The 11,359-nt window shown below is 41.1% G+C and overlaps 1 long non-coding RNA gene across 1 annotated transcript; it reads left to right on the top strand.

The window, feature by feature from the left end:
- Positions 1-296: 296 nt before the first annotated feature.
- LOC311295744 lies at positions 297-11,019 on the top strand. The gene is made up of 4 exons (XR_014628374.1): positions 297-452; positions 774-821; positions 1,076-1,416; positions 9,810-11,019. It is a non-coding gene; the product is annotated as an uncharacterized lncRNA (long non-coding RNA).
- The last annotated feature ends 340 nt before the right edge of the window (positions 11,020-11,359 follow it).

The following is an 11,359-nucleotide window of genomic DNA, read 5'->3' as shown; positions in this document are numbered from 1 at the left end:
ACATGCCTGATAAAAGTTGAATAAGGCCACTGGGAATGGCATCAAATACTACAGCAAACTCTTTAGTAGTTACTAGGGATCTTATAATGATTAAGGAATTCACAGTAAAGAGATGTTCATTATTCTTATAACTGTCTGACCAAAATTATACCGTTATTGTACAAGTTTCTGTAAAATAAAGATTTATTTTTAAACGTAATATATTGTTTGGTTCCAAATTACAGAGTTGAGTGGAGAAAAGGTATGCTTAAAAATGAGTTTTTGATAATCTATCGTTTATTTCGTCTCGTGGTGATGACGTCAAAACTTTCGCGGTCGCGCGTCTCCTGAGTCTTTTGAGGTAAACAGTTCACACGTTAAATCTAACTGCACAATAAAGTTTACTCAACATTTTACGGGGTCTTTTCAGAAAGGTTTTCATCGTGTGTCTGTTTCTTTTCCCATACAAAACGGTAAGATGTTAGCGAACTACTTTGTTGTTATGAAGTTATTAGGGAATCGGATTCATGTGGACAAATTACAAGGGTTGATAATGTTATCAGCGGCTGTCTTTATATTTACATTTATATTACTGTTGTTATATTTTACTGTATCATTATTGTACTCTACATTCTTGTTGAATGAGTATTGATAGTCTATGGCTCATCACTATTATCAGAGCAGCTGAAAAGCCTTTTTATTTCATGTCAATAGATCCTGTTTTCTCCTCATTCATTATGCTGATGTCTTCAGATCTGTAAATTGACACATTAAGCTCATTTTATTGTCAACAGATTTGAGCAAACGACACGATCAGCTATTGTGACATCTGCAAGATATAGGTAAGTTTCATAATGGCTTTTATTTCAATAATCTGTGATGAACCATGTTTCATATGCAACTCAATAAACAAAAAAAAAAGTTGAGTTAACTGTATTGGTGCGCCATTTGTTTCTTGCAAACCTGTAAATATATTTTAATGTTTTAATCTTTTTTTTTTATTCTTAATTTTTTTATAATGTGACCATAAATACTTAAAGTGGGTGGACTATTTTTTTTTTTTACTCAGTAAGTGATTTCTTCTTTATTTTGTCAGATCTGCCCCTCCTCCTTCAGTGAAGCTCCTCCTCCTTCAATGAAGCTCCTCCTCCTTCAGTGAAGCTCCTCCTCCTTCAATGAAGCTCCTCCTCCTTCATTGAAGCTCCTCCTCCTTCAGTGAAGCCCCTCCTCCTCCAGTGAAGCTCCTCCTCCTTCAGTGAAGCTCCTCCCGCTGCAATTCACCAATAAATGCTGGAATATTCCCATCAGCTACAAGTGAAGACGAGCATCAAACCATCAGGAAGAGCTGAAATCTGCGAAGACAGAGTTTATTGAAGGACAGTGAGAACATGAGAGATCCAGAACACTGCAGAATGAAACACACTGAAGAACAAAGAGGTTGGTGTTTATTCCTGATTCTTCATTAGTGAGGCTGAAGAACATTAAAGGGCACCCATTATGTTATTTTGAAAATGACCTTTCATGTAGTGTGTAACATAGATCTAAGTGAACAAAAACATCCTGCAAAGTTTTATATATGAAAGTTCACCGTAAAAAAAGTTATTGTCTCTCAAAAGTAGGAGTCAACTCTGAGTCAATTTAATGAATCGTTTTTCCAATGAGTCATTTTCCTTTTTGTTGTGACGTCAAGACGAAAAATGATCAAATTAGCCGCGCCCACTCACTGCGCGCGCAGACACCAGGGAAAACTTGAAAACATCATGGCCCTGTCCCAAATGGCACACTCTGGACTTGTGGACCTCCTCAGACTCCACACTTTGGTGACGTCATGTAGCGCACACCTATAGGGCCCTTGGCGTGAGTCCACGAGGGCGCATTGAGAGGTATTTTTGGGACAGACTCGATCGTCACGCCGGAAATAACGGTCTGGTTGTTGTTGGACAGGAGAAACCACATTTTTGCGCTCCGACGTCTTATCTCCATGTCAACTACACAGCCTAATTCAGGGCTTAAAGTATTCCGGCATGAGGGCAGGTCCGGCCTCCAGCGCAGGCAAAATTTATTTATCAGGCTGCAAATTACAGTCGGAGGCACTTTAATCTGACTTGAATAACACACCGGTCCCCTTCAACCTACCTGTCACCACTATTGCCACCCGCTGGAGAACTCGACTGTTATATATTTGTCCCGATTTTCCGCGCATTTGTGAAAAAAAACTCGCCTTTCCCGCACTTCTTACGGTCCCTGAATGCATCTCACACGCAGCCTCGCTCTGACGTGCTTCTCTCGGAAACCAAAACAATGACTACATGGATGCTGTAGCTAGTGTTAATGGCTTATTTACAACTTTAAACATCTAAAAGAAGCGGCGATGGGCGTTTTTTTTTTTTTTTTTAACGGCCAGATTTTCATCCTAGGTCTTAAATTTCATTTAGGCAGGTCTAAAAAAGTGTTTACCCTCGTTCACTTCCTGAAACGCTGGCCGCAGAAAGTTATTACAAAGTAGCAAAAAAGTATGGAGTTGTAGCCTTCAAAGCGGAGCCCTAGAGCAGGCTCTCCAACACGTCGCTCGCGTGCTCCAGTCGCTCGTGGCTTGATATGAGCTAGCTCGCCAGAGGCCGTTCACATATCGCATCTTTTGCGCGCTCAAGTTTGTTCAAATGTAGGCGTGTGGTAAGGTTGATAATATCAGGAACAAAATTATAACTATGCAACGTCTACTACAGTATCGCATCAGGCAGTGCATTGTAGTCTCCCTGAGGAAAAATTCGATTCATTCATTGCTATAGAAGAGGAAGAATTCGCAAAACTCATTAAATCATCTAAATCTACAACATGTATGTAAGACCCTATACCGACTAAGCTACTGAAAGAGATGCTTCCAGAGGTCATAGATCCTCTTCTTAATATCATTAATTCATCTTTGTCACTAGGATATGTACCGAAAACTTTTAAGCTGGCTATGATTAAACCGCTCGTTAAAAAAACGCAACTTGATCCTACAGAATTAGTCAATTACAGGCCGATCTCGAATCTGCCTTTTCTGTTAAAGATACTAGAAAAGGCTGTATCTTCACAAGTATGTTCCTTTCTTGAAAGAAATGATATCTGCGAGGATTTCCAGTCAGGATTTAGACCGTACCATAGTACTGAGACTAGTTCAGTATGGCGTACCACAAGGCTCAGTACTAGCTGTTCACTCTGTACAAGCTACCCTCACTCACTCACACACACACACACACACACACACACGCACACACTCTGTACATGCTACCATTAGGAGATATCATTAGGAAGCATGGAATTAGTTGTCACTGTTATGATGACGATACTCAGCTCTATATTTCTTCAAAACCTAACGAAACTTACTAATTCACAAAATTAACGGAATGCATAGCTGATATAAAAAATTGGATGACTAGTAATTTCGTACTACTTGTAGGGACCCCTAAAATAAATATGCCTTTTGTTCTGAAGTATTTTAAAATATTGAATATTTGTGCTTTTCATTTTCTGTTTTCACATTTCAATATCATTTCAATGTGATATAACCAAATGTTTTTGTTTCATATCCAATGAGATAGCATTGAATGTGTACTATTGCTGGCCAGTGATTGTTGAGCATGATTAGTTTGCGTCATAACGTGAGTTACGTGAAGGGGAAGGAGCATCTCACATGGCATGAAAAGACGGTAATTTGACTGCTTTTGAGAAGTGCGTCATTTTGGAGACTTAATATATTCTGTGTAATATAAGGCCCAAAGTGTAGAGAAACAACGTGTGGTTTATTTTGTTTTTGCTATTTGAAATGGTTTTTTTTATTTCTGTTATCTTCTCCGTGATCTTTGAGTCATAGTGCTGAGTCAAGACGTGCGTGATGAGGGCTTAAAGGGATAGTTCACTTTGAAATTAATTTTTGATATGTTTTAGCTTACCTCAAGGGCATCCAAGATGTAGGTGTCTTTGTTTCCGCAGTAGTTTCAATTTTGATATTTTTAGGTCAAACCGTTCTTATCTGTCAGTCATATAATGCAGGTCTATGGTCACTGTCTCAAAACACAAGCACAGAGTCCAAATTAAAACAATTCCCCACGTCCAAATGAAACAATTCCCCATCATAAGTACACATTGATGGCCTAAGACACGACACGAGCGGTTTGTGTGAGAAAACGAACAGTATTTATATCGTTGTTATCTCTTGAAAACAGCACACGTCCAAATGATCTGACGGCGCGGGCGGGTATAGATATATACATAGATGTCGCTTGGCTACGGTTTCGTTCCAATGAACTGCAGTAGTGAAGGCGACATCTAGTGTATACATCTATACCCGCCCGCGCCGTCAGATCATTTGGACGTTTTCAAGAGATAACAACGATATAAATACTGTTCGTTTTCTCACACAAACCGCTCGTTTCGTGTCTTAGGCCATCAATATATTGTTTTATTTTCCTTATTGCTCTACATGTTTCAGGAGAAAAGTGTTTAGCCTATATCTAACAGGGTTCTGAATTTGTCCACTTGTATGTTGCTGATTGAGGACAGTGTTTTAAAGTAGAAAAGGAAAAAGGTAAAATGCAAGTGTAAAAACAAACATAAGAGAGACAAGGAACAGTTCTGAGACTGAACAGGTGATTTGTACATTTTATTTACAAAAAGAATAAGTAATTTACATACCATTGGGTATAAGTGTTTATCTGTCTTCATATAAAAAAGGTGGTTCCTTGTTTTTTCCTTTTAAAGGGGGTTATTACATTAATGTAAAACAAATAAATATTTGTTGTTTTCTTTTACCATTAACATTTGTATTCTGGTATTTCTTTGGAGTTTGGCAAGTTCATTCATTTAACAAGGTACTGATTTCTAGGAAACTAGAATTAAGAATTGTTTAATTTATTATTTTAGTAAAAGTATTGTGTAATTGGTATAGGGAAAAAGATACTTTACGTTAATTTTCACTTAAAGAAAAAATACCGGCCAAATTCACCATTCACTGCCGGGAATCCAGTTTTTTTTCTTAATTGGGAAACATTAAAATGAACCCCTAGAGCTAAGAAAAGGGTTACATACAACAGAGATTCTAATTATTGGACAAAAAACTTCCCCACGTAATAATCTAGAATACTGTCTAACACTTGATGGCTGCTCTGTCAAGTCTTCGTCGTCGGTTAGGAACCTGGGTGTGTGTGTATGTGTGTGTGGGTGTGCTCTTTGATACCAATCTTTCATTTGAAAGTCACGTGTCTAGTATCTTTAAAACCGCATTTTTCCATCTTAAAAATATATCTAAATTACGCCATATGCTCTCATTGACAAATGCGGAACAATTAGTTCATGCGTTCATGACCTCAAGGCTAGATTATTGTAATGCTATTATGGGTGGTTGCCCTGCACGCTTAATAAACAAACTACAGCTGGTCCAAAACACAGCAGCTCGAGTTCTTACCAGAACCAGGAAGTATGACCATATTAGCCCGGTTCTGTCAACACTGCACTGGCCGCCTATTAAACATCGCATCAATTTTAAAATATTGCTGATTACTTACAAAGCACTAAATGGTTTAGTCCCGCAGTACTTGAGTGAGCTCTTAACGCATTATAGTCCTTCACGTCTATTGCGATCTCAAAATTCCGGCCAGTTGATAATACCTAGAATATCAAAATCGACTGCTGGCGGTAGATCCTTCTCCTATTTAGCACCAAAACTTTGGAACAGCCTTCCTACCATTGTCCGGGAAGCAGACACACTTTGTCAGTTCAAATCTAGACTAAAAACACATCTCTTTGGCCTAGCATACACATAACACATTATAGACTTCTATAATCCAATGTTAGAATTACAATGTTGCAATTAACAACAGAGCTCAAACTATGTGCTATTTATTTTTAGATATAATAATCAACACTCAAATAAAAAAAATTATTATAAATTGCACATGTGGCAGGTTTTGATTGCTAAATCTAATTATAAAGTACATTTTCTAGTCCAAGTCATTGGACAGAAATGGAATCATTTACTCAGTGGCTGTTGTTTTCATGACAAATTTATTTAAACATACAATAAATAATCAAAACATTATTAACAGGTTAAGTAAATATAATGAATAGACTAATATAGTGCATATATGAAATGCCTCTCTAAATGCAACACTAAAAGCTGGAGGTAAACGTGAGATATTATTCTCAAGCTGTTTTATTGATATCTTTCCGCAGTTGAAACACTGGTTGAGAGACGTAAACAAATCGATCAATTGTCTCTTCTTCTTCTGCACTTTTTACTGTTAGCAAACAGCATTACAGCATGCCTAGTGTCATGCCCCCTTCTGGATTGGAGCCTGGATCGCCTGTGACTTAATGTATTTGTCGTGCGACTGCATGCGCCGAACCATGACATCCGTACCGAGCGGTTCTGTGTGAATACATGTACTGTTGCACCCCTAAAATATAGTCACAAACTTGCAACGGTCTCCCACATATTTTTTACAATACTAACTGTCCGTGGTTGGTAGTGATGGATGGTAATTAGGGCTGCACGATTCTTGCTAAAATGTGAATCACGATTTTTCTCCATGGGAATTGAGATCACAATTCTCATTTTTTCAAACAAAATTTATTGCATTCAAGTACAAAAAAACCAACAACAAAAAAACAAAGGACATTCAGTATAATAAAGTGCAGGAGTAACAAAAATGGTCTCTTTTCTTTATTTTAGACCCCTTATAGTGAATAATTTTAAGCTTTATGTTGTTGAACATAAGAGAACATTAACATATACAATAATAGCCTAAATAAAAATAATTAAATAGAACCTGTGCTTTTTGTTCCAATTGGCACAGAATGTACATAGTACTTACATCTACTGTGTTTACGGGAATACTCGACTTGGCATTTTGAAATATTTCTGTGTTTATTTGGCCGTTTAGGCGCGCAACCGGAGTCAGTTATCCTGTCAGTATAATTCAGTTCTCTTCAGACCGAGGGCACGCTCGGCACGGATGCACTAGCGCACAGCTGGCCGCGGGGCCTACGCAAGTATGCGTTTCCCCCAGCGAGCCTTCTTGCGCAGACCTTGCGCAAGATCAGGGAGGACGAGGAGCAGGTCATTTTGGTTGCCCCATATTGGCACAACCGGACCTGGTTCTCCGAACTAGTACTCCTTGCGACAGCACCTCCCTGGCCAATTCCTCTGAGGAAGGACCTCCTTTCTCAGGGACGGGGCACCCTTTGGCACCCTCGTCCCGATCTTTGGAACCTCCAGGTGTGGTTCCTGGACGGGACGAGGCAGGTTTGAGTACCCTACCACCTGCGGTGGTGGCTACCATCACTTCCGCTAGAGCATCGTCCACGAGACATGCCTATGCGTTGAAGTGGAACCTCTTCGTCAACTGGTGTTCTTCAAAACATCAAGAACCCACGAAATGCCCGATCAGTGTCGTGCTTTCCTTCCTGCAAGAAGGGTTGGAGCGAAGGCTGTCTCCCTCCACCCTGAAAGTGTATGTTGCCGCCATTGCCGCACATCACGACGCAGTTGATGGTAAGTCTCTGGGAAAGCACGACCTGATCATCAGTTTCCTGAGAGGAGCGAGGAGACTGAATCCTCCTCGCCCTCCTCTCGTTCCCTCTTGGGACCTCTCAGTGGTTCTAACTGCCCTGCAGAGTGCTCCATTTGAGCCTTTGCAATCAGTAGAGCTTAAGTTCCTGTCTATGAAGACAGCGCTCCTGGTTGCATTGGCCTCCATCAAGAGGGTAGGGGACCTGCAGGCATTTTCGGTTGACGAAGCGTGCCTGGAATTCGGGCCGGCTAACTCTCACGTGATCCTGAGACCCCGGCCTGGATATGTGCCCAAGGTTCCTACCACACCCTTTCGTGACCAGGTAGTGAACCTGCAAGCGCTGCCCTTGGAGGAGGCAGACCCAGCCTTGGCACTGCTCTGTCCAATACGCGCCCTTCGTGCTTACGTAGACAGAACGCAGTGTTTCAGGACCTCAGACCAGCTCTTTGTCTGTTCTGGTGGGAAGCTGAAGGGAAAGGCTCTCTCAAAGCAAAGGTTATCTCACTGGATAGTGGATACCATCGCTTTGGCATACCAGCAGCAAGGTCGTCAATGCCCCCTTGGTGTGAAAGCCCACTCCACTCGTAGTGTGGCTTCCTCTTGGGCTCTAGCGCATGGCGCCTCGCTAACAGACATTTGTAGAGCTGCAGGCTGGGCGACACCCAACACATTCGCGAGATTCTATAATCTCCGAGTAGAGCCAGTTTCTTCCCATGTACTCGCTTCAACCAGCCGGTACTAGATTCTGCTCAGGTGTCTTCGCTTGCTCGCCATTCCTCTCCACGGACGGGATACGTGCGATTTTCTTCTCAGGTGAGTCTGATAAGCTCTGAGTTTCCTCCAGCACCGGTGACGTCAGCGCCTGAGTTATGCCAATCTGCCATAACGCAGCTTTTGCGCTTGACTATGTGCCTCCATGTGCATGGTCCCCCCTCTGGGCGACCCCCACATGTGTATTTCCACTGTAAGTCTCTTTTGAGCGTGTGTCTTTCCCTTGGCAAGCCACCTTGCCACCCCTGGGGTTTAAATATTCCACCTGCGGCTGGACACCTCAGTGATACTCCATATGCATCCCTCTGGGTCATATGTGTCTCTCAAGTCCCCCCCTTAATGGTTGGGCATAATTGCATATTTCTCCTGAGATATGCTTCCCAGTGTACCTTGGTATTTCTGTGTTAAGTAGGACTCCTTCGTTCGTGCTAGTCTCACAACAGGGAGCTCAGACTTACGCAGGGCACTGGATGACAGCCGAGGTGGCGTGATTAGACTGGAACCCCAATCGTCGTCATCCGACGTAACTCGGAGTGACCACGAAAGGGAACGTCTCGGTTACGTATGTAACCCTCGTTCCCTGAGTAGGGAACGGAGACGTTACGTCTTCCTGCCACTTCCGCTGTATCGCTGAAAAACGCCTGGGTCCAGTTTCGACTCCTCAGCGACGACATATCTGCATGTTGCCGGCGTACTTCCTTATATACCCCCTGCGGCGGGCGGAGATACGCTATGCAAATTCCGCAGACCCATGGCATTTCATTGCCATTGGCTCATTTTATATACTCGAAGGTGATAGGCTTCTAAGCGAAACCCCAATCGTCGTCATCCGACGTAATGTCTCCGTTCCCTACTCAGGGAACGAGGGTTACATACGTAACCGAGAAGTTTTTTCTGCAGAGATCTGAATGCAGGGAAATACACGGAAGTGAATTGCCATCATTAAGAAATGAGATCGCATTTATGTTTGAATCGAGATTGTGATTTTTTTTTTTTGATTAATCGTGCAGCCCTAGTGGTAATAGATGAGAAATATACAGTTTTACACCAGCATGCTGAATGTTTCTTTATTCGACAAAACCACTAAAGCCTGAACCACTGCCTGAGGACGCCCGTACATCTCCCTCGCAAAAGCGTTTGCCTTCCCACGTGTAATTTTGCGTTTACTCGCAAATATCTCTGAGGTTTTGCGAATATCAAAAAGTTTCTTGCGGGAACACAAAAGCATTGAAATATTATTTTTTTCTCCCATCATAATATCCCATTATTAGGGGCTCTATAGATTTGTGACTCTAATGAATAAATAAAAATAATGTCTAGTACATTAATGCACCCCTTTCATGGAAAATTCCAGGGACATAATGGATCAAAATCATCATAATCTTGTATAACAGTTGTTTGAACAAAACTCAGTACTTTTTGCAATTACATCTGGGTTTTATTTTTTATTTTTTTCACTACATAATTTTTCTTTTTATTGATTTACTGAGCACTTTTTAACTTTAGTTTCAGGCCCGATGGATGAGAATGAAGAAGTGAATGAAGTGGAGAAACATCAAAGAAGATCTCAGAAATCTTTCACTTGCACTCAGTGTGGAAAGAGTTTCACATGCAAACAGAGTCTGAAGATTCACATGAGGATCCACACTGGAGAGAAACCGTTCACATGTGATCAGTGCGGGAAGAGTTTTACACAACAAGGACACCTTCAGGAACACATGAGGATCCACACTGGAGAGAAACCGTTCACATGTGATCAGTGTGAGAAGAGTTTCAGACAAGAAGGAACCCTTAAGTCTCACATGATCATCCACACTGGAGAGAAACTGCATGAATGTGATCAATGTGACAAAACATTTTTGTGGGCTTCAAGCCTGAAGAGCCACATGACAGTTCATTCACAGGAGAAACCACATTCATGTTCTTTGTGTGGAAAGAGTTTTTCACGTCTGCAGGATTTAAAAGTTCATCAGAAAATACACACTGGTGTAAGAAATCATATGTGCTTTGAGTGTGAGAAGACTTTTATTACAGCTGCAGATTTGAAACGGCACCAGAGAATTCACACTGGAGAGAAACCTTACAAGTGTTCACACTGCGACAAGAGATTCAGTGTGTCAGGATACCGGAAAAAACATGAGAGAATTCACACTGGAGAGAAACCTTACAAGTGTTCACACTGCGACAAGAGATTCAGTCATTCAGGATCCCTGAAAGCACACGAGAGGATCCACACTGGAGAGAAACCGTATCACTGCACTGCATGTGGGAAGAGCTTCACTCATTTATCTACTCTACACAGACATACAAAAACTCACATTAAGTAGCTTATCTTCAGTTCCAGCACTTTCAAGTGCGATGCCACCTCTCTTTCCTATTAGTTTTAGGTCCAGACTTCAGTATATTTCCGAGGTGTATATAACAAAGGTTGTGAAATAATTGCCTAATATAGTATTAACTCTACTTTAGTGCTGCAAGGATATTGCACAGCTTCAAGATCTTCTCGTCTGAGCTCTGCGGTCTGTCGCCGCTCATCAACATCAGAATATTGAGATGACCAATCAAATTAAAGTAGACAGGCTTTATGTTCACAGAAGCTGCTGAGCGCATGTTCTAGCGCTTCAGTTAACGGTCATGAAGTGTGAGATCAAATATAGCTAAACTAAACATTTCATATTTGACAGCTATTTTAGGATAGAAATGTTAAACAACCGACAAAAATAATCAGGAAAACTGATGTATATAAATATCAGTCGAGCCTATGTTTATGACCCCGAACCCCCTGAACTACCTCATATCTGGGACACCTATGTTTACTTTCTTCACTGACAAAAGAATATCAGAGAAAGCTCAGCTTTAGGAGGGGAAGAGACAGACCATAATAGGGAGACTGAGAGAAAAAGAAAGAGTGATGGAGATGAAGAAAGAGCAGATATTGTCAAACAATCTACTGCCCACTGACATGATTTTAAAGCTATTACTATAATTTTAGCCTTCATATGTCTTGAAATGCACATATGTAAATCAGAGAAATCAAAATTTTCTCGGGGGAGCGA

This window comes from Rutilus rutilus, assembly GCF_951802725.1.
Source record: "Rutilus rutilus genome assembly, chromosome: 8".
Lineage (NCBI taxonomy): Eukaryota > Metazoa > Chordata > Actinopteri > Cypriniformes > Leuciscidae > Rutilus > Rutilus rutilus.
This window is presented reverse-complemented; position numbering and strand designations above follow the sequence as displayed.